Source organism: Aquarana catesbeiana, linkage group LG02 (genome assembly GCF_042186555.1).
Source record: "Aquarana catesbeiana isolate 2022-GZ linkage group LG02, ASM4218655v1, whole genome shotgun sequence".
Lineage (NCBI taxonomy): Eukaryota > Metazoa > Chordata > Amphibia > Anura > Ranidae > Aquarana > Aquarana catesbeiana.
In genome coordinates, this window is record NC_133325.1 from 30487379 (window position 1) to 30509814 (window position 22436).

Below are 22436 nucleotides of genomic sequence, written 5' to 3' on the forward strand. Positions count from 1 at the left end.
GGCGGAGTCACACCCATTCATTACACAGAATAGAATGTTATTCATTTGTGAGGTTATAAACATTCTACTGGTTACATTGAGGCAACAACAATACATATTGAGATAACAAATGTATTCTTCCTTCTCAATGGTTTTCTATTTAATCCTCAGAGATTAAACCAAAAAAAAAAAAATCACCTTTCATATCTTGTAACAGCAAATGCAATCAGCAATGGCTAATAATGATTTCATATTTATACAAATATTGATTTGAACAGAAAACAAAACAAAAAAAATATTACCAACTTCTCGAGTCATTGCAGACCTGATGGGAGACCGGTGGAAGGTGTTGGAAATGAAAGGGTCCGCTGAGCAATTTTCTCCAGAAAGTATGGGAAGCTTTCTATCGGATTTGGAGGTTAGAGGGCGGATTGTCTGGAACGTTCCATGGAATTACGGCAGGAAACTTGGAATGAAACAGTTTGAAAGTTGAGCCAATCACAGTTAGGGGTGTTTCTCTCCAATAATATATTTTTTTTATTATTCCTCTGAGGAGAGTGAGGAAGGAGAGGAGATCTGTGTTCCTTTCCAGTCGGGAGGATGATTGGAATCTATTGAAGGATCTCTGGAAGAAATGAATCATAAATAAAAGATGGAGGAGAATGAAGAAGAGTCCCTGTAATGAGATCACATTGTTCTATAAACTGAAAGCTTTATTCAATGCAATCTATGCTTGTAATATTTGTTGGTATGTAGAGGTGTGTGGTCATTATCACATTGTTCTCCCATGGAGATCAAACCGGATCTCCATCATGTCACTGAGGGATGTGTATTTGTCACTCTTTCACACATGTAGCAGTTACAGATTTTGTCCTTATTACAACAAGAACATTCCTAAGAAGAAATATGTAAAGACATGGGGAAGTACAGTAGGTAGTAATCATGACACTGCCAGATAAATCTATACAATGAACGACTAACGCAAATATTTCATGTCCGATAAACCAAATTGATCTCTTCTTTGTAACTAAAATCCAGCAAAATGTTTACAAGCCTCTGAATAGATGTCATTCGCTGCACAAGAAAGAATGGTTGTGACCCTGCCCCCTTCCAGCAGTCTCCCATCAGGTCAGATGGGAACAGGAGAAGTTGGTAATATTTTTTTTTTGTTTTGTTTTCTGTTCAAAGCAATATTTGTATAAATATGAAATCATTATTAGCAATTTCTAAATGCATTTGCTGTTACAAGATATGAAAGGTGATTTTTTTTTTTTTTGGTTTAATCTCCGAGGATTAAATAGAAAACCATTGAGAAGGAAGAATATATTTTTTATCTCAATATGTATTGTTGTTGCCTCAATGTATTTGAAACCAGTAGAATGTTTATAAACCTTACAAATGAATGAAATTCTATTCTGTGTAATGAATGGCTGTGACTCCGCCTCTTCATAGGAAGTTTCCCATCAAGTCTTTATAAAAAATTTCTAGAAATTTTAGTACAAATACGTGAAGAGGGAATTTATTTTTTACTGAACATACACTATACAATCCTAATATGATGGATCTAAACTCCCTAATATATATATATATATATATATATATATATATATATATATATATATATATATATATATATATATATATATATATATATATATATATATATATACACACAGTATACATTCTCTTAGCTTACAATATCTCCTATTTTATCTTTTAGGTAGGTTGTTTTGTTGAACCACCGATAAACACGGCACAGCTGCAATAGCCATGCTGCGCTCCCCCCCCCCACGCGGGGCGTCATATGACGTCATCCCAGAACGAGAGCTGCACCGCTCCTCCGTCATTTGGCGGTGGGTGGGCGGGAATTGGTTAAATGTTAACCATTTGCTACTTAATCTTTTGTTCATCACTGTTCTTCAATCGACAGCCCCTCTCTCTGAAGCCGTATCAAATCGTTACAAATCTCACAGAAGTAATGCTGAAGTCGGGCTTTAAATCGCACCACTTTACTACCTGGTGTGTCCGCAGGCTTAACATTAAAAAGAAATAAACTGACTCCTTGTATCTTTAGAATTTAAATAAAGTCTTTATTTTTCAAATGATCAATACAGCTACAGCAAGGACATAGTCAGCTGTGTGTGTTGTATGAGCTTCAGTCGGGGGCATTGCTCGGGTTCCCAGTGACCCTGGGCACAAACAAAAGATATAACATTGCACACAGCGAGGACAAAATACATGATTAACCACTTGCTGACCCAGCCTTCTTCTGACATTTGTTGCTTACAAATTAAAATTCATATTTTTTGCTAGAAATGTACTTAGAACCCCCAACATTTTATATATATATATATATATATATATATATATATATATATATATATATATCTTTAGCATTTGTGCAGGGGTCTTTTAAACGCAATTTATTTGGAAAAAATACATTTTAACCACTTGAGCCCCGGACCATTATGCTGCCTAAGGACCAGAGGTCTTTTTCCAATTTGGCACTGCGTCGCTTTAACTGCTAATTGCGCGGTTATGCAATGCTGTACCCAAACGAAATTTGCGTCCTTTTCTTCCCACAAATAGAGCTTTCTTTTGATGGTATTTGATCACTTCTGCAGTTTTTATTTTTTGCGCTATAAACGGAAAAAGACCGAAAATTTTGAAAAAAAATGATATTTTCTACTTTTTGTTATAAAAAAAATCCAATAAACTCAATTTTAGTCATACATTTAGGCCAAAATGTATTCGGCCACATGTCTTTGGTAAAAAAAATGTCAATAAGCGTATATTTATTGGTTTGCGCAAAAGTTATAGCGTCTACAAACTAGGGTACATTTTCTGGAATTTACACAGCTTTTAGTTTATGACTGCCTATGTCATTTCTTGAGGTGCTAAAATGGCAGGGCAGTACAAAACCCCCCCAAATGACCCCATTTTGGAAAGTAGACACCCCAAGGAAATTGCTGATAGGCATGTTGAACCCATTGAATATTTATTTTTTTTGTCCCAAGTGATTGAATAATGCCAAAAAAAAAAAAAAAAAAAAATATTTACAAAAAGTTGTCACTAAATGATATATTGCTCACACAGGCCATGGGCCTATGTGGAATTGCACCCCAAAATATATTCAGCTACTTCTCCTGAGTACGGGGATACCACATGTGTGGGACTTTTTGGGAGCCTAGCCGCGTATGGGACCCCGAAAACCAATCACCGCCTTCAGGATTTCTAAGGGTGTAACTTTTTGATTTCACTCTTCACTGCCTATCACAGTTTCGGAGGCCATGGAATGCCCAGGTGGCACAACCCCCCCCCAAATGACCCCATTTTGGAAAGTAGACACCCCAAGCTATTTGCTGAGAGGCATATTGAGTCCATGGAATATTTTATATTTTGACACAAGTTGCGGGAAAGTGACACTTTTTTTTTTTTTTTTTTTTTTTTTGCACAAAGTTGTCACTAAATGATATATTGCTCACACAGGCCATGGGCCTATGTGGAATTGCACCCCAAAATACATTTAGCTGCTTCTCCTGAGTATGGGGATACCACATGTGTGGGACTTTTTGGGAGCCTAGCCGCGTACGGGGCCCCGAAAACCAATCACCGCCTTCAGCGTTTTTAAGGGCGTGAATTTTTGATTTTACTCTTCACTGCCTAACACCGTTTCGGAGGCCATGGAATGCCCAGGTGGCACAAACCCCCCCCAAATGACCCCATTTTGGAAAGTAGACACCCCAAGCTATTTGCTGAGAGGCATGGTGAGTATTTTGCAGCTCTCATTTGTTTTTGAAAATGAAGAAAGACAAGAAAAAACTTTTTTTTTTTTTCTTTTTTCAAATTTCAAAACTTTGTGACAAAAAGTGAGGTCTGCAAAATACTCACTATACCTCTCAGCAAATAGCTTGGGGTGTCTACTTTCCAAAATGGGGTCATTTGGGGGGGTTTTGTGCCACCTGGGCATTCCATGGCCTCCGAAACTGTGATAGGCAGTGAAGAGTGAAATCAAAAATTCACGCCCCTTAGAAAGCCTGAAGGCGGTGCTTGGTTTTCGGGGTCCCGTACACGGCTAGGCTCCCAAAAAGTCTCACACATATGGTATCCCCGTACTCAGGAGAAGCAGCAGAATGTATTTTGGGGTGTAATTTCACATATTCCCATGGCATGTTTGAGCAATATATCATTTAGTGACAACTTTGTGCAAAAAAAAAAAAAAAAAAAAAAAAATTTGTCTCTTTCCCGCAACTTGTGTCGCAATATAAAATATTCCATGGACTCGACATGCCTCTCAGCAAATAGCTTGGGGTGTCTACTTTCCAAAATGGGGTCATTTGGGGGGGTTTTGAACTGTCCTGGCATTTTATGCACAACATTTAGAAGCTTATGTCACACATCACCCACTCTTCTAACCACTTGAAGACAAAGCCCTTTCTGACACTTATTTTTTACATGAAAAAGTTTTTTTTTTTTGCAAGAAAATTACTTTGAACCCCCAAACATTATATATTTTTTTAAAGCAAATGCCCTACAGATTAAAATGGTGGGTGTTTCATTTTTTTTTTTCACACAGTATTTGCGCAGCGATTTTTCAAACGCATTTTTTGGGGAAAAAACACACTTTTTTAAATTTTTTTTTTTTTTGTTTAAATATTTTATTGGGTTTTCACACATTACAAATCACAATACAATGGTAAACCACGACAGCGAGGAGTAGTTTACAGTTAGTATAAAGAAGCATATGAAGAATAAACTGAACAGAATCGAGTAAAAGATAAGTGCAGCCAGAATCACAGAGTCCTATAATGTTAATGTATTAGCGAGTTCATTCCATGTTTCAAGGTAGAAGGAAAACAACAAGAACATATCCTCTGTTTTACACGGAAGTGTCTGATCAAATACAGTGAGCGGATCCGAAGTGGGGTTGAAGTGTGATAAAGGGTATTCGTAATGTGCATGATCGTGACCGACGGTAGTAGAATTACCCAGAGCCCTGGGCACCCCAATAGGGTGCTAACTGTGCCTAGAGTGGGTATATCAATTTACATATAAGTAGTGTATGTCGGTAATGTGCTTCAAGTAAGGCGGGATTCAATTGGCCGGGCTTTATATATGACAGGAAGGAGGGGATGGGGGAAAGGAAAGACGGAGGGATAGGATAGCATGTGCATTAATGGGTCGCATGGGGATGAGCAAACCGGTCAGTGTCGGCTCCAGTGGTATGGGATTGGAGAGTGGTCTGCGTGTGTGTCATGTGCGTTTGTTTAAAATGGGTCCAACATGTCCAGGTATCTTTATATTTGGATGGAGAATCAGAGGTTTGATGTATGAGGTTTTCTATGTCAGCTATCCTGTCCACTCTCTGGATCCACTCATCGATCGAGGGAGGGGACGTGCTTCTCCAGTGCACTGGGATGCATAGGTTAGCTGCGTTAATGAGATGGAGGGTAAGAGACTTCTTGTATATACGTTGGGGAATCGACGTGTGGTGGAGTAAGTATTGTGCCGGATTATAGTCTGGTGTGTAGGTAGTGATCTGAGTAATTAAACTCTGAACAGCAGTCCAGTATGGTTGAATGAGAGGGCATTCCCACCAGACGTGTATAAGGGAACCTTTGGCAGCGTTACATCTCCAGCAATTAGGGGATACATTGGGTAGGAATTTGTTAAGTTTGTCGGGAGTCTTGTACCATCGAGAGTAGATTTTGAATCTGCACTCCTGTGTTGCTACGTTGTTGGAGCCTTTGTGTATGTGGGAGAGCGCATTTTTCCAATCGTCGGCGGTCAGGGTAGTGTGTAGATCGGTTTCCCATTGTTTTACCAAAGTATCTGTATCAATGTGAAGATGTGAGGAGAAAAGTGCGTGGATGGTCGAAATGAGATGTCTTTGAGGTTCAGCTCGGGAGCATAAGAATTCAAATGTTGTGAGTTCCCTGTGTAAGTTGTCTTTGTATGGTAAATTCTGTAAATAATGGCGGATCTGCAGATACTTATAGAAGGGGATATGATAATCCGGAAATTTGCATGTCAGAGCTGTGTGCGTAAGTACAGTTCCTTGATGGAAAAGGTGCCGGGCTAGAAGCCTTGGTCTGTAGAGATCTCTGGCTGGAAGGAGTAAGGAGATACCCGGCGCAAACTCCGGGTTGTCTTCGATAGGTGTTAGTGGTCCCGATATGGGTTGGATCTTAAGGATTTTGCACGATTTTGTAAAGTTTAATAGGGTGGCATTAATCAGAGGATTCGAAGTGGCTGTGGTCTGAATTATTTTTGGGTTGATCCAGGGGAGGAGATGTAACGGGGTTTCTGTAAAGGCATTTTCAATATTTACCCACTCTTTTTCCTTACCATGTACGTGCCAGTCTACAATTCTGACTAACTGGCAGACCCGATAATAAGTTTGTAGGTCTGGAACCTGCAGACCTCCTTGTAGCTTGTGAGTTGCCAGTCTATGCCAGTTCAATCTAGGCTGTTTGGATAGCCAGATGAACTTCCTACAAATCATTTTGTATTTGGCAAAGAAGGAGTGTGGGAGCATTATAGGGATGGTTTGGAGAAGATAAAGTAGCCTAGGTAGAACATTCATTTTCAAAATAGCTATTCTTCCAAACCATGAAAATGGTCCAGTCTGCCATTTTTGAAGATCCTCTTCGATGGTTCGTAGGATTGGTAAAAAGTTTAGTTTGAATAGTTCGGAGAGTTTGGTGGGTATGTTGATGCCAAGGTACTTTATGGCTAGGGTTTCCCATCCGAAAGGAAAATTATGTTTGCATTGTGCGATTGTGTCTTGGGGGAGGGAGATATTAAGTGCCCTGGATTTGGAGAAATTTATTTGTAAGTTCGATAAGAACTTAAAAAGAGCAAAGTCTTGTAGCAGGTTCGGGATGGTAATGATCGGTTCTGTGAGGAATAGTAGGACATCATCCGCGTAGGCGGCTACTTTGTATTGTGTTTGGTTAATGTGAATGCCTTTGATGTCCGAGTTGTCCCTAAGTCTGCGTAGCATGGGTTCCATTGTCAGTATGAATATTAAGGGGGATAAGGGGCAACCCTGTCTGGTACCATTGGACACGGAGAAGGCGCTCGACAGTCCACCGTTCACTCGGACTTTGGCCGTGGGGGAAGAGTAAAGAAGTAGAATCATGTTGACAAGTCTCGGCGGGAGGCCTATAGTTTGCAGGGTGGTTTCCATGAAGTCCCATGCCAACCTGTCAAACGCCTTCTCCGCGTCCAAGGACAAGAAGAAGCCTTTGGAGTTAGTGGAGGTTAACCAATGGTGTATGTTCAGGGCTTTGATCGTATTATCTTTAGCTTCCCTACCGGGGACAAAACCAACTTGGTCTGTGGAGATTAAAGATGGGATTAAGGGTAGGAGGCGATTGGCTATTGCTTTGGCGTACAGTTTAACATCTACATTAAGTAGAGAGATAGGACGGTAATTAGAAACCAATTTGTCATCTTTTCCTTGTTTGGGGATAAGAGTGATATGAGCTTCTAATATATCTTTGGAAGCTGTGGTGGCGGGGCATAGATTGTTAAAAGCTTGAACAAGGTGAGGTAAGAGCAGGTCGGGAAAGGATTTATAGTAACCGACCGTCAGCCCATCCGGTCCGGGGCTTTTGCCTGCTTTCATCTGTTGTAGTGCTAATGTTATCTCTTCTGTCGTTAAGGGAACGTCTAGCGACATGGAGTCTGCGGACCGAATGGGTGCGGGTGCGTATTGAGAGAGGAAGTTGTGTATTGCTTCTTTCCTATCGGTCAGGGTGGGAGATGATTGTGGTGTACGTATATTGTAAAGATCTGTGAAGTATTCCACGAATTGCTCCGCTATGTCTTCAGATTTTACCAGGGTTTTACCCGAGGGGTCTACTATGGAGTGAATAGTGTGGGCCGCCTTTTTTGCCTGTATTGCTCTAGCCAACATCTTCCCAGATTTGTTGCCAAATTCGTAAAAATATTTTTTTGAGAGCATGTATTTCCGTTTAACGTTTTTATGTAATTCTTCTAGGAGTTCGGTGCGTAGTTGAGTCAGTTCAGTCAATGTTGCTAGGGCTAAAGAAGCCTTATGTTTCCGTTCTAGGGCAGAAATGCGTGTAGTCAGTTCCTCGACTTTTGCTTTTCTAAGTTTGTTTCTACGTGAGGCCTGCGATAAGAATGCGCCTCTAATAACACATTTGTGTGCGGCCCACACTATGTCTGGAGCAGAGTCGCCCTGGCAGTTGTCCGTGAAATAGTTACGAAGGTGTTCGGAAATCTTTTGTGAGATTTCGGTGTCTGTGAGTAGGGAGTTGTCCAAGCGCCAAATGTGGACACAGTTCGTTTTATGCGGAATATGTAGGGTCATGGAAATCGGGTTATGATCTGCAAGTATCATCGGGTCGATTGAGGACTTATGAAGTATTGAGAGTTCGTTTTGGGAGAGAAAGAAGTAATCTATTCTGGAATATTTGGAGTGTGGTGGGGAGAAAAAGGTGAAATCTTTACATGTGGGATGCAGTGTGCGCCAGGCATCGTGTAGTAGCAATTCCCTGAATTGAGTTTTTATTGCGCGTAGAGCCCGATAAGTAGAGGAAGATGTACCATTGGATGTGTCCAAGGAGGGCTCAAGCGGGACATTAAAGTCGCCTCCTATTATAAGGCAACCGCTGCTAAAAGTCGTGAGGAGCTGTAGTGCATTGCGGAAGAACGGTACTTGTCTTGAGTTTGGAGCGTACAGGTTGGCAATGGTGAAAGTCTTGTTATGTATAGAGCCCTTGAGGAAGAGGAATCTCCCCGCAGGGTCTCGGTGTACATCAGTAACTAGAAAAGGGCATTTTCTAGAAATGAGAATGCAGACTCCTTTGGATTTGGCTTCATCATTGGTCGCGTGGTAAACAGTGGGAAAGTGTTTGTTCTGCAACTTAGGGATGGCATCAGATCTAAAATGTGTTTCTTGTATGAGCGCGATGTGGGTGTTGGATTTTTGTAAGTGGGTGAGAAGGAGAGATCTTTTTTCAGGTGTATTTAGGCCTCGAATATTCATAGAGCGCAATGTGAGTGGAGTGTAAGGAGGGGACCGCACTATGGTGGGATCATTGGGGTCCATGACCTCCGTCGGGGTAAAGAGGGGGAGGGAGTAATCGTACGGGTAGAGTGTTGGAGAGGCGCGGTATTCAAAGTATCAGCAGAAGCTTGAGTCGTGTTGAGCACGACACAGGGGAAAGACCGGTAGGGCGGTAAAATTGTCAAGACAATTCACCGTCTCTTTATTTAACTATATTTGGTCTGGTACAGAGCACCGAGGATTCCCAATCCGATGAGTCCGGATTGTTGAACCTCACTGCGACTGTGTGGGGGTTGGTAAAGGCCTGGCACGAGCAAGGTATCGGAGCAGGTAGGTACGTAGTCAGTTGTAGCCCGCTATCCTATGACTTTAGACAGTTGAGCTTAGTGGTGTGTGAAGTATGTTAGTTGCTCGGTGTAGAGATTGTAGATACTATAGGCTGGTGTGGTGTGACCAGGGCAGGGGTTTATAACAGACAGGTGTCTATAGATATGCATTGTAACCCGCCCAGTAGTTATGAGGGCCAGGATCGTTAAAATGGGAGTAACATCGATATGATTACATAGCTACAACCAAAACGATAGTCACGACCAGAATCATAGGAGACTGCAATTCTGTGGTCAAGTTCGGCATCCTATAAGGGAAATCATGTAGTACCGGGCCGTCTCCTACAATCCCGGGAGAATGCAAGTAGCGAGTCGGAGGGTGTAAATAGAGAAGAGAACCTGTTAAGGTGCACATTGAGGTAGGGGTCTATCAGATCCGGCTCATTGTATTCGTTGTCACATATCTAGTAGAGATAAAGGCTGGATATTAAAACTTTCTAAACCGTGTAACAAATACTGAGGTATTAACTTATTCAAAAGCAAAATACAAAGCAACGAGTTTCTATAACAGTAACATTGCAGGTAAATATAAGACACAAAGAAGATGTACCGGAGGTGTACGGATCAGCGTACTAATATTGTGCTGGGTTGATGGTGACGTCATATAGGGGGGGGGCAATGGGTCGCAGAGTAAAGTACCTGCACGGTTCGGGAAAGCAAGAACCCTAGAATGACCCCTAGGTGTATGGAGACTTGGATGTCGGGCGGTGCTGGTTGCGTAAGCAGGTGGTGGTATTAGGAAGGAGACCACTACCCACCTGGAGTGAGTGATGGTGGTAGAGATCCAAGCGCGATGTGGTGCGACTGTGTACAGGAGAGGAGGGAGGTCGTCTGGGTCCTGTGGTGGAGGGCTTGTATTATGCCTGCGCATAACGCCACTATCGATCCGCAGGGCGTCTTCGAGCTGTGAGGCTGTATAGCGCGGCTCGTCTATTCGAGATGTCAGGTGTCCGGGGTGAAGAGGTGATCATATGCTCGTCACGGGACGAGCCAGGGTAGGGCTCCGACGTCATCCGGTGCGTAGTAGGTCTCGTTCCATGGAGAGGACGAGCAGTCATCCATCTTCTGTGTCCGTCGCGTCATTGATGACGTGAGCGCGTGGTGCCGGAAGCTGGTGAGTTGCTAGGGAGGTCGCGCATGATGTCCGGGTCATCCAGCGCTATGCATTCTGGTACTTGTAGTTTGGGTGGTCCGTCTCAGACTTCTGTGGTTGGAATAGGTAGGCGACAGTTCAGGAACATAGAGGTTTGAAGTCCAAGTATAGTCACCGGAAATGTGTCTCCCGTGAAGGCAACATAGCCGACACGCGGGGATAGCAAAACACAAAAGGGGGAAAGTGTAAACCGTCTAATCCAAGCACAACCGCAATAAAACTGGTGTTGAAAAGAGCCGCGTCCGTGTCAGTAAACGCCGCGAGCCACCAATCAGGGGGGCACGCACAGGGGCCCAGGTGCTCACGACCGACCGACAAGGGTATCAACGTCCCCTCCTGGCTCTCCTGTAGGCGGGAGAGTGGGGGCTTTGGTTGTGTCGGTCAGTGCGGTGTGTGCCGTGCGGCGGGGTGGCAGAGGGAGATCTTCTTCTCCGGTGGGCTGGATCGGAGGCCTCCATAGGCTCTGCAGGCGGGGGGTCTCTGTGGAGTGCGGAACGCCGAAAATCTGCATACCAGTTGGGCACCTCCACTCTCGGGATGTGTAGAGTATCGCAGAAGGAGGAGAGATCTTCAGGCACTTTGAGGTAAGCTGTTCGGCCGTGTGAGGTGGCAGCCAGGCAGAAAGGGAACTTCCATTTGTATATGATGCTGTTTGCTCGTAGGGTGTCCAGAAGCGGCTTCAAATCACGGCGGTGTTGGAGGGTGATGCTTGATAGGTCTTGATAGATTTGGACATTTTTCCCTTCATGTATAATCTGTGGTACGCCTCTGGCTTGTTTAAGTATCTCTTCTTTAAGTTTAAAGTCCGTCAGACAGCAGATGATATCCCGTGGGGGGTCGGTGTCTTTCCCTTTAGGCCTCAGTGCTCTATGGATCCTCTCTAGTTCAATAGGTGACTGTAGAGGCCTGTGGAGAAGGCCGTTGAACAGGCTGATGATAGAGTGGGTGATCTGTTCTCCTTCAATCGATTCGGGCACTCCTCTGACCCGCAAATTGTGGCGTCTGCCGCGGTTGTCGAGGTCCTCAAGGTGCCTCTGCATTTCTCTCATTTGCAGGGTATGTGTATCAACATGCCTGGTTGTCTTGCGGAGCTGCAGGTCTTGGCGTTCTGCCATTTGTTCCGCCGCCTGTACTCTGTCTGACAGGGCTCGTATGTCTATGCGCAGTTCCGAGATTGCTGCCGAGAGAGTATCTTTAATGTCTGCGGCAATCATCCGTAGGTCCTGTATGTTCAGTTGAGGAAGGGACCGTTCGTCAGATGCGTTATTTGTCGTCTGGCTATGCGGTTGGCTGCGGGGTATGCGATCCATCTGTGAGGAGATTGTGGCCTCTGAGGTACTGTGTTGGGGAGCCGCCATATTGCCCCTTCCAGACCGGAACATTTCAGGGATAGTATTGGGGCCTGAGGAACCCGATTGTTCCCTGGGAGAGCGAGATCGGGATGTGGAAGCGTTCCGGGAGGCTGTCCCCATGTTTTGATCGAGCGAGGGTTGTTTGGATCACCGTGAGGCGGATTATAAGTCGTCGGATAGCAGGAGCTACTCGATTAGGCAGCCATCTTCATGCCAGGTCAGGCCACGCCCCCTTTTTTAAATTTTAATGCACTAAAACACACTATATTGCCCAAATGTTTGATGAAATAAAAAAGATGATCTTAGACCGAGTACATGGATACCAAACATGACATGCTTTACAATTGCGCACAAACGTGCAGTGGCAACAAAATAAATACATTTTTAAAAGCCTTTAAAAGCCTTTACAGGTTACCACTTTAGATCTACAGAGGAGGTCTACTGCAAAAATTACTGCCCTCGATCTGACCTTCGCGGCGATACCTCACATGCATGGTGCAATTGCTGTTTACGTTTGACGACAGACCGCCGCTTGCGTTCGCCTTAGCGCAAGAGCAGGGGGCGACAGGGGTGCTTTTTTTTTTTTTTTTTTTTTTCTTTATTATTTTTTTTGCTTTTTTATCTTATTTTTAAACTGTTCCTTTCATTTTTTTTTTTTTTAAATCATTTTTATTGTTATCTCGGGGAATGTAAATATCCCCTATGATAGCAATAGGTAGTGACAGGTACTCTTTTTTGAAAAAATTGGGGTCTATTAGACCCTAGATCTCTCCTCTGCCCTCAAAGCATCTGACCACACCAAGATCGGTGTGATAAAATGCTTCCCCAATTTCCCAATGGCGCTATTTACATCCGGCGAAATCTAAGTCATAAAATGCTCGTAGCTTCCGGTTTCTTAGGCCATAGAGATGTTTGGAGCCACTCTTGTCTCTGATCAGCTCTATGGTCAGCTGGCTGAATCACCGGCTGCATTCTCAGGTTCCCTGTTGAGACAGGAGAGCCAGAGAAAAACACGGAAGACGGTGGGGGGGGGGGGGCATTCCCTCCCACGGGTTGTAAAGGCAGTCTAGAGGCTAATTAGCCGCTAGGATTGCTTTTACATGAAAGCCGACCGCTGGCTGAAAAGAATGATACCAAGATGATACCTAAACCTGCAGGCATCATTCTGGTATAACCACTCAAAGTTGTGAATGGCGTACCTGAAGACAAAAAAATGGTTAACAATAAAGCACAGTAAACAATAAAGTATAAATAATTACATACCTGAAAAACAAACATGATAAAACATAATAACAATAACAATAACAATAACAATAAAACACTGCAGAATAGAATACAGTAAAAAAAGAGCAGAACAATAGAGAGAGAGAATAGAGAGAGAGAACAATAAAACGACAACTATTTTTTTTTATTTTATATATATTTTTTTTTTTTTTACACTTTTTTTGTAACTAACTTTTATAACTGTAACCGGTTCCAGGTTCGGGTCTCTCAAAATGCGATGGCATCTTGGGAGACCCTGTGAAAGTGTGCCTAGTCTGTGCAATGCTGTACCCTACGCTAATACTCAACTAGTGTATGGTAGCGTTCAAAACATTCACCAATGCAAAGACCAGGATTGTCAGGACAGAAGGGACAATAATAGCGGGTGTCACGCCTATATCCGCGTTTGCTGCAGACACAACATCTTTTTGGGGGGGGTTCGTTGGGTAGGGGTACTCGGGAGCACATAAAAATGCCTCTCATGCAGCCGACTGCATTTCGTTGGGGGATGTGAATGGGGGAAGTACGGGCGCTGCAGAAGTGGTGGGTTCCCAATTAGGATTGGCGAATGCAGCAGGAAGGGCACTATGGGCACGACGGGCCTGTGTTTGTCTTTTTGGTGGCAGCGGGACACTACTTGTGCTTGTCACCTCACCAGCTTGAACTGCACTTATGGGACTCGCCACGTCACCAAGTGTTACTGCAGTGCTGGTTTGACTACGACCGGGGTGTACTAGGCCGCTGGTGCTTGCCAGTTCAATAAAAAGCTTCCAAAAAAACTGTTAGCGATCGCAGGGATCAGGCCTGACTCTGCAAACGCTGCAGTTATGCGTTTAGTGTTTTGTAAGTGACAGTGATCGATCGATACTGCACTTGGGTGGGCTGGACTGGGCCGGGCGGAGGGGCAAAATGCAGGTGCTAGCAGGTATCTGGGTTGATCCCGCTAACACTGCGTTTTTGGGAACCCTAAACTGCTGGGGACGCTAGTATAGATCTGATCTGATCGGATCAGATATTGATCCGTTCAGATACTATACCACTAAAGGAGGCGTATGCTGCGTGCGTGGGTGTTAGTGGTACTGGCGCTAACCTGACGCTGCCTGGGGCCGGTGCTTGCTAGTTCACCAAAATGCTACCAAAAAAACTGTTAGCGATCGCAGGGATCAGGCCTGACTCTGCGAACGCTGCAGTTATGCGTTTAGTGCCTTGTAAGTGTCAGTGATCGATCGATACTGCACTTGGGTGGGATGGGCTGGGCCGGGCGGAGGGGCACAACGCAGGTGCTAGCAGGTATCTGGGCTGATCCCGCTAACACTGCGTTTTTGGGAACCCTAAACTGCTGGGGACGCTAGTATAGATCTGATCGGATCAGATATTGATCCGATCAGATACTATACCACTAAGGGAGGTGTACGGTGCGTGCGTGGGTGTTAGCGGTACTGGCGCTAACCTGACGCTGCCTGGTGCTTGCTTGCCAGTTCACCAAAATGCTACCAAAAAAACTGTTAGCGATCGCAGGGATCAGGCCTGACTCTGTGAACGCTGCAGTTATGCGTTTAGTGTTTTGTAAGTGACAGTGATCGATCGATACTGCACTTGGGTGGGCTGGGCGGAGGGGCAAAACGCAGGTGCTAGCGGGTATCTGGGCTGATCCCGCTAACACTGTGTTTTTGGGAACCCTAAACTGCTGGGGACGCTAGTATAGATCTGATCAGATCAGATATTGATCCGATCAGATACTATACCACTAAGGGAGGCGCATGCTGCGTGCGTGGGTGTTAGTGGTACTGGCGCTAATCTGACGCTGCCTGGGGCGACGCATATCACCGCCGGGCGATCAGGGGGCTAAACCTTTATTAGGTAATAAACGGCGGGTGCCCTGACACTATAAAAAATAAACGAACTAACCTGCGTCACCCGTAACGGTTATACGATGATCAGTGGTGAAAGGGTTAACTAGGGGGCAATCAAGGGGTTAAAACATTTATTAGGTAGTATATGGGGGTCCCTGTCACTATAAAACGCTGACGGCGAACCTAAATATTTACCTCACTAACTAGCGTCACCAGCGACACTAATACAGCGATCAGAAAAATGATCGCTTAGCAACACTGGTGACAGGGGGTGATCAAGGGGTTAAAACTTTATTAGGGGGGGTTAGGGGGGTACCCTAGACCTAAAGGGGGGTGATACTCACTGTCCCAACACTGTAACTGTCACAAACTGACACTATGCAGTAATCAGAAAAAAAAAAAAAAAAAAAAACCTGCTGGTGTCAGTTTGTGACAGGGGGGGGGTGATTGGGGGGGGATCGGGGGGCGATCGGGGGGGGGATCGGGGTGTTTTGTATGCCTGGCATGTTCTACTGTGTGTGTGTGTGTTGTGCACTCACATTGATGTCTTCTCCCCTCGGCGCTGGAACGGAAAATACCGAGCCGAGGGGAGATGACATCATTTCCTTTGCTGCTGTTTAGCATACAGCAGCAAAGGAGTGTTCCCATTGGCCGGCGGCGATCGCGAGGGGGGGGCCACGAACGGATGGCCTCCCCCTCATCTCGGATCGCCGGGGAACAGAACGGGACCGCTTCGGGCACCGGGGGGGGGTCCGATCGGACCCCCCACCCGCGAGAGGCAAATCACGTACATGTACGTGATTTTGCCTGCCCGTGCCGCCTTGCCGACGTAAATCGGCGTTAGGCGGTCCTTAAGTGGTTAAAGCGAACCTTCAGTGATTTTTTCAACTTTCCATCTATTAAGTCTTCTGGCCTTGTTGTTGTTTTAACTTTGGGTAGTAAAACATTTTTTTTCCTGCCAGTAAATACCTTATACAGCCCATTTTCTGCTCTTGTTTGGTCATTAGCCTAGGCTTATGACATCATATACAGCTCTCTCTCTCACTTTTGTGAGAGTTTGCCAGGAAGGGAGCTGCAGGGCTGGAGGTGTGCCTCTGTATGTCTGTGTAAATCCAGGAAGTGAACAGGCATCAGCTTCAGCTGCCCACAGTTAAAATGGCTGCAGCCAGACTCAGTGCAGGGAGATTTCTGCAGCATATTTGGCAAGTACAGAATCGCAGTATATATAAAATAATATGCAAAGTCGTTGGAGGGAAGCTTCAGAATGGTAAATATGTTTTTTTTATTACAAATTATGTGAGCAGACTGCAGTTCCTCTTTAATGAGTTAAAAAAACAAAACACAATAGTAAACCCAATTTGTTTATATAATGTGAAAGATGATGTTACACCGAATAAATAGATAACTAACATATCATGCTTTAAAAATAGGTTGATGCTGTAAACATTTTTAAAAGTTACCTGTTTAGAGTTACAGAGGAGGTCTAGCACTAGAATTAATTCTCTCACTCTATTGCTGCATACACACGAAATGTTGGATGTGAGCTTGTTGTCGGAAAGTCCAACGCGTGTATGCTCTATCGAGCATTTGCTGTCAGAATTTCCGGCCACAAATGTTTGAGAGCAGGTTCTCAAATTTTACGCCAAATTCACTTTTTGTCGGCTAGCAGATTGTGTGTACGCGTCAGGTCCACCATTTTGTTATACGTCTATGCATATGCTGTACTGTTATAAACATATGTATACAGTGTATATGTTGAGTGTCATGCATTGATATACACCCATATTGGAGCTCATTCTTTTTAACCAGTGTGTTGAAGCTACTTTTGTACAATAAAGATACATTTTTTTATATATTGGCCTTCTATCCTCTTTTTTGCTGCCTAAAAACCCCAATTGGGGAATCTGTTCTTCTTTTTTGTTTCAATCATTAGGGGTGAGCAGCACTCTCTCTCCTTCCCTGTGTCCCCTCGCTCCTTTTTGTCAAAATTTGGGTGGTTAAACACCCCCTTCCCCGTTGACACACGGGAGGAAAAACATGAGCTCCAGGGTGTAGGGTTATTCATATGTCTTTCTCTTTGGTATTTGTGATACTATAGGGGTTTTTCCATTTCGAAATGAGCAACTATCAGGGAGAGGAATGGGTCAATCTAATGTTGGGATACGAGACGGATTTTGAACAAGGTGATCGTGTAAAAACTTTGATCTCATCCCTAGTTCAAAAGCTAAATAAAATCTTGGAGAAAAAATCAGCACTCTTCTGGCATGTTAAATCCTTAAATAGGTATATTGAAGAAAAAATTAACCCTCTGGGACTACGGATCCAGGTTTTTCCCAACCTGGATCAAATCAGTGCCGACCTTAAAAACGAATGGGAGGCTAATCTTGATGCATGCTCTCGGGAGATGATGGTTATCCTCACCCGAGAGTATAACAAACAAATAGCATCATTAGATGTAGAAATCAACCATATAGAAGAAGCACTAAAACCTTTCACACAGCATGCCCTTTTTTTGGAGCTGCAGGGGAACCTTCGGGATAGCCTGTCGGCCCATAATAGGGGCATCCTACAGAAAAAAGAGTCAAAATTCTGGAGGGATAAATCGGCATTTACAGATGGGCGGGCATACAAATGGAACACCCAGACCTCGCGTAATTTAAAGAATAAACAATATACATCACAACAACAACCCAAGAATATTAATAATAAAAAGAATACAAATAATGTATCCAAACCCAACGATAAATCTGGTTCTAATCAGAACCAAAAGGGATCTCTCAAGGGATCTGGGAAGTTCAAAAGAAATCGGAACAACAGGGGTTCACCTGAGCAGGAAAGGAAAAAACGTATTGTGGACAATAATGTGGAGAGTGTATATGATTCTCCCACAAGTGAACAACCTATACTTTCCAATTCTAGATCCAATGGCTCAACGATTGGAACGAGCGAAACAGATCTTTTACCTCCAAATATCCCCACAAACACTACTCATACTAATCAAATATCAGGGCGCCCAAAAATTGGACCTCAGAGTCCTTTAAACCCAACACGGGGATTTCCCCTATCCCAGACAAACAGGGGAACAGGAAATTTGGACGCCTTTGTCACGAGGGGACCACAGAATCCTTTAGCGTAATTAATTTGTCATCTCATTCCCTTTCTGCAGCGGAAAGTAGTGTACTGTCACGTGGTTTAACCTTTTGCCCACAAAACAACCTTGACACCTTTGAAGTGATCACTGATCTGCATCTCTTTGCTCGTCGGCTATTACTCAAGAGCCTCCATGCAAAAGTCCAACAGACAGATGAAACTAAGACCCATTGCCCCCTTATGATGACTAAGATATTTGGTTCTTTTTATCATAAACTCTACAATTGCCTAACCCCCGATAATCACTTTAACTTCACCCAAGAAAAATTTGATGAGTTCTTCTCTAATCTTAGACTACCTAAACTATCACCTTCTGATCTTGTCACGCTAAATAAGGCAAGAAGAACTTTCAAATATAATCAAGGATCTCCCCTCCCAAAAGTCACCTGGCCCAGACGAGTTACCATATTCCTATTATAAGACCTTCTTAGATATTTTATCTCCTCACATGCTTACCTTTTACAGAACATCGTTTAAAGGAATAGCTCCCCATTCTCAGTTCTCACACTCCTATATCTCAGTAATGCCCAAACCTGGTAAGGACCTCTCTATTCCAGATAATTACAGTCCCATAGCCCTTTAGAATTCCGATTACAAAATTTTCACTAAAATTCTTGCATCTTGACTCTCCCAATGTATCCCTAAATTAATTAATAGAAATCAGGTGGGTTTTGTCCGACTAGACATGCTGGGGACAATACTCGTCCTACCATAGACTTGATAGAGCTGGCCATTAGGGATGAGCTTCGAGTTCGAGTCAAACTCACGTTCGACTCAACATCGGCTGTTCGCAAGTTCGTCGAACATCGAACAATTTGGGGTGTTTGCGGCATTCAAATTTGAATGCCGCGGAACACCCTTTAAAAGTCTATGGGAGAAATCAAAAGTGCTAATTTTAAAGGCTTATATTCATGGTATTGTCATAAAAAGTGTTTGGGGACCTGGGTCCTGCCCCAGGGGACACGGATCAATGCAAAAAAAAGTTTTAAAAAGTCTGTTTTTTCCGGAGCAGTGATTTTAATAATGCTTAAAATCAAACAATAAAAGTGTAATATCCCTTTAAATTTTGTAGCTGGGGGGTGTCTATAGTATGCCTGTAAAGGGGCGCATGTTTCCCGTTTTTAGAACAGTCTGACAGCAAAATGACATGTCAAAGGAAAAAAAGTCATTTAAAACTACTTGCGGCTATTAATGAATTGCCGGTCCGACAATACACATAAAAGTTAATTGATAAAAACGGCATGGGAATTCCCCACAGGGGAACCCTGAACCAAAATAAAAAAAAAAAAATGATGTGGGGGTCCCCCTAAATTCCATAACAGGTCTGGTATGGATTTTAAGGGGAACCCCACGTCAAAATTTTAAAAAAATGGCGTGGGGTTCCCCCAAAAATCCATACCAGACCCTTATCCGAGCACGCAACCTGGCAGGCCACAGGAAAAGAGGGGGGGACGAGAGAGCACCCCCCTCCTGAACCGTACCAGGCCACATGCCCTCAACATTGGGAGGGTGCTTTGGGGTAGCCCCCCAAAACACCTTGTCCCCATGTTGATGAGGACAAGGGCCTCATCCCCACAACCCTGGCCGGTGGTTGTGGGGGTCTGCGGGCGGGGGGCTTATCGGAATCTGGAAGCCCCCTTTAACAAGGGGACGCCCAGATCCTGCCCCCCCGTGTGAAATGGTAAGGGTACCATTTCACTAAAAAACTGTCAAAAATGTTAAAAATGACAAGAGACAGTTTTTGACAATTCCTTTATTTAAATGCTTCTTCTTTCTTCTTTCTGCTATCTTCCTTCATCTTCTTCTTCTTCTTCTGGTTCTTCTGGCTCTTCTGGTTCTTTCTCCGGTGTTCTCATCCAGCATCTCCTCCGCGGCGTTTGTGTGGGGTACACAGTACAGTAACTGGAAATACTTCAATGAGCCTACACAAGCACCTGGCTGCAGGTAGCTTTACTGTAGGTGAGACTGTGCAGGGTACACAGTACAGTAGCTGGGAATACTTCAATGAGCCTACACAAGCACCTGGCTGCAGGTTGCTATACTGTAGGTTAGACTGTGCAGGGTACACAGTACAGTAGCTGGAAATACTGTAAAAAAAACCTGCTTTCCTGTCAGTATATTAGGAAGAGAAGAACAGGATCTAGCTAAACTGAATACAGTGTATATATATATATGTACAACACCTGGGATGCATATATATATATATATATATATATATATATATATATATATACACAATACACTGTAACTGCAGCTAACTGACTCAACCTGCCTACTCTATCTAACTTAAATCAAATGACACTGTCTGTCTGTCTCTCTCTCTATCTCTCTAATTGAACGCCGGAACACACTACACGGGGCCGCCGTGCAGGCGGCCTTATATAGTGTGGGGCGTGTACTAAACCCCCTGAGCCATAATTGGCCAAAGCCTCCATGGCTTTGGCCAATTACGGCTCTCTGTTCAGATAGCGCTGTGATTGGCCAAGCATGCAGGTCATAGTGCATGCTTGGCCAATCATCAGCCAGCAATGCACTGCGATGCCGCAGTGAATTATGGGCCATGACGCGCCACTCGAATTTGGCGCAAATGGCCCATATCGTTTGTAATTCGGCAAACGACCAAACACACAATGTTCGAGTCGAAAACGGGTTTGACTTGAACACGAAGCTCATCCCTATTTGGGACAATACCCAAGCTGACGAGGGAACAGCATGTAAGGCCTGGGCCAAGGTCCTAGACATAGATCTGACAAGAACCTCCTGGGAAAAAATATATCGAAGTGTACACAAAGGTTCTATAAATGCCTCTATCCAAGAGACAAATTACAAAATCATTTCACATTGGTACCGTAACCCCCTCCATCCTACCCAGACAAATGCTGGAGCTGTCAATATCCAATATCCAAGCTTATTGGAAACGAGTACACAAGCTAATCATAAAAATCACCACATACGCTCTGGACTACACACCTGCACAATTCTTACTCCATCACCACAAACCAAATGATGCACCCTATTTTAAATCACTAGCCATGATGCTACTTAACGCAGATAAAATGTGCATACCCGTACTGTGGAGTACACCTACAGTACCCTCCATCTCTGATTGGTACAAAAGAATAAATAGAATTGTAGAAATGGAGGAACTTATCTCAATCTCCCGAAGCTCCCCACACAAATTCTCTAATCTTTGGGCCTGCTGGATCCACTTTAAATCATCCAAAGAATATCTTCAAACGATGAGCCTCCATGTGTCTCACATTTACATACAAATGATCCTAGGTTGCATACATAACTTCAAATATAGGTAAACACCTTACCACTACAAGAAACTGAACACACAAATGACATACCAGCACTTCAATAAAATAAACCCACTCTACTCCCCCTAACCGATCACACACCAACATAAATAATTACTTCCTTTCTTATCACCCGAACCCACTCTCCTGTATTAAATCTCACCCTACACCCCCCCTATTAAATCCCTAGACTAGACCAGATCTGCAAAATGTGCTGGACACACACATGCGCATACGAGTAAACAACTACAGTACGTATTATAGATTCCAAAGTGTCATATACTAAATTAGATACACAATAAGCACAAATTAGGAAAGGTAGGGAATAATGGTAACATTATATGTATTCTGACTACCACACGTCCTATGGATAGAACTATTTCCCCCCCTTCCCCCCTTCCCTACAGAACCGCTGTACTAATAACCATTGTAACTGCTTTAGATGCAACATACTAATGCCACTAGCGCTATATTCATTGACTATGTTATTCTTTTGTTTATGTTTTCCTAATATGATCTGGTCGTGTCTCTATAAATGTAACACACCTACCTGTTGATGTTGTACCTGTACTTATCCCTTTTATTCAATAAAAATTCAATAATAAAAAGAAGTTTGGAACAAAAAAAATTAAATAAAATGGGAGATTGTCAGACACAGATTGTGAAAAATGTGATACAATACACTCATTCTCCGACACCAAAATTGTCCGTTCACTTGATGCAATCTTTCAGCTGCTGCCATAAGGGAGCACAGTTTACAAGCCATTAAAAATCTACCTAAAGACAAACATTTATTTTGTTTCAGGTGGGGTGAGATGGGTTCGCACGCGTCAGCTTTTTTATCATTAAAACCCTTTCTATTTGTCCTGGTGGTCACTGTCACTAGGACAGGAAGTAATGGAAAATTCGAAATGTCAGAGTTGTCACCAGAACAAGAGGTGAGGTGGAATCATCC